Raw genomic sequence first — 2020 nt, 5'->3', positions numbered from 1 at the left:
TAACTGCCCGCCCGAGGCGACTGTGAGGGTCATCACCGCTGTGCCGTAGTTCCTCGCCAAAAATAAAAGAAAGAGGAACATTTTGTTTTTGTTTCCGAAAGCCTTTGTTCTGCGCTCGTTTTATCAGCAAGGAAGCAGCAGCCGTGATAATAACAGCAGCAGGTAGTACATTTCCCTGCCATGTCTCTGCCGCTGTGCCGCGGCGCCCCGACGGCCCCAGAGGTCAGTCATTTGTCTGGCAGGCGCCGGGCCTGACGGCGGGGCCTGCAGGGGAGCACAATGGAGCTGCTCCGCGTCGTTGTAGAAGCAGCCAGTACAACAGTCACTCTCTCGCGGACGAAACACAAACAAAACTCTTGCCGTGTTTGTGTTTTCGCTTTATTTGCGAGCAAAAGTCATCACCGGCCAAAAAAAAAAAAAAAAAAAAAAAGTTGCACAGTATTGTCAGTTAAACGCAGGATAAAGAACTACGAAACCAATTTTGGGGCAAACGGGCGAGGGTTACGAAACAGAGGAAGCGCGCGGCAAGCGTGCTCCTTTTAATTAATTCCTCCGTGTTTCGGGGGCGGTAGGGAATCTGAACCAATTTCATGTACTAACACCACTTTGTTTTTAGACTTCTTTTTGGACGGTAAAAACGTAATACAAGGAAATGGAGAGAGGGAGAAAGAGAAAAACAGGAGAGGGCAAAAAAAATAAAAAAAATAGCAGGATGCTCCCGCAGGCCATGCTTGTTTACAAAATCCCCAAGTTTGGCCGCGGGAGTTACTTTGTTTCTACTTGCCCGGCGGGGCGGGCGGGTCCTGCGTGAGGAAGTAAGACGGACGGCACCCCGCCAACGCCACGCCACGCAACGCAACGTGGAAACTAACTACGTGGGAGCCAGTCGGTGTAATGTTGTACGGACGGAGAAGAACGACGATGCTGCTCTTTGCGTCGTCGTGCCACCAGTCACAGCAGAAGTTACACGCGAGAGATAGCGAGTGTGGAGCGGAGGGAGGGAGTGAGAGAGAGAGACGCAGGGAGAGAGACACAGGGGGAGAGAGAGAGAGAGAGAGAGAGAGAGAGAGAGAGAGAGAGAGAGAGCGCTCCGCCTGCCCGACGGCCCCGACGGCCCCGACGGCCCTGACGGCGGCGCGCCGGTCCCGGCACAGCCTCCCTCGGCCCAGGCGCGGCTCTGGCGGGACGCACCCGCCGGGCGCCGCCAGTCCTCTCCGAGCGCGCGCCCCGTGCACACAGGGGAGGGAGAAGGGGTGGACGGCCACGCACTCGCACCGCCGCCTCCGCGCGGCGCGACGTCCTTCGGCCCGAGCGAGTGCCGACAAACGGCGAGTGCCTGACTCTTTGGATTACACGCTCCTGCTCGTCACTTCGTCAACGAGACAACTTACTTAACGACGTGGTGCTCGTATAAAACTACACATGTGAGGTAAGCGCGCAGCGTCCCCCCTGCGCCCTGCGAGAAGTTTTTTTCGTTCGATTATTAACTTGATATTTGTTTGGTCAAGGCACTAGCACCACTTCTTTTTTATTATCGCTATGTTTAAAACCATTTTTTATTGGTTTACGCTTATTTACTATACACAATACGTAAAAAGGGCATAGCTGTCACTCGCCTAGAATTGTTATAGTGAAATTCGACATTTGGTCGTGAGCGGCAGCGGCTATGAGTTCTTTTCTTCCAATGAAAGCCCAAGAATTCTGTGCACTTAAGAGCAGTCGCCTAGAAAAGGCCACCGCTTGCGAATAAAACACGATCGAATCGAAAATGTAAATGTTGTCGCTCCAAATCGACATGGAGCGGGGCAGGGGCACATTATTTTTTCCCGAGCAGCCGCGTCACAGGCCGTCAGCCGGCTGCCACGCCCCGCCTCGCCCCGCCCCGCCAGCAGCTCGTCTCGGTCGCACGCGCCCTGAATGTCTGAGGAACCACATCGCTGCTGGGGCGGCCGCCTTTATAACTCCGGGACATACGTCTTCTGGAGTAGATCCGGCTGGCGTGGTCGTGTGGTGTGGTGGG

The 2020-nt window shown here is 54.9% G+C and overlaps 1 protein-coding gene across 1 annotated transcript in view; it reads left to right on the top strand.

Annotated features, from left to right (window-relative positions):
- The first annotated feature begins 1167 nt into the window (after positions 1 to 1167).
- The window catches only part of LOC113210234 (uncharacterized), a 50133-nt gene continuing 49280 nt past the window's right edge, over positions 1168 to 2020 (top strand). Inside the window, exon 1 of the mRNA XM_026428115.2 lies at positions 1168 to 1429. The gene's annotated coding sequence lies outside the window, so the exon portion shown is untranslated. The remainder of the gene's footprint in view (positions 1430 to 2020) is intronic.

The sequence above is a fragment of the Frankliniella occidentalis genome, unplaced genomic scaffold, assembly GCF_000697945.3.
Source record: "Frankliniella occidentalis isolate FOCC.00 unplaced genomic scaffold, Focc_3.1 Scaffold204, whole genome shotgun sequence".
In the NCBI taxonomy this organism is placed as follows: domain Eukaryota; kingdom Metazoa; phylum Arthropoda; class Insecta; order Thysanoptera; family Thripidae; genus Frankliniella; species Frankliniella occidentalis.
The sequence above is the reverse complement of the archived record's forward strand: the minus strand, read 5'-3'. Positions and strand labels throughout refer to the sequence as shown.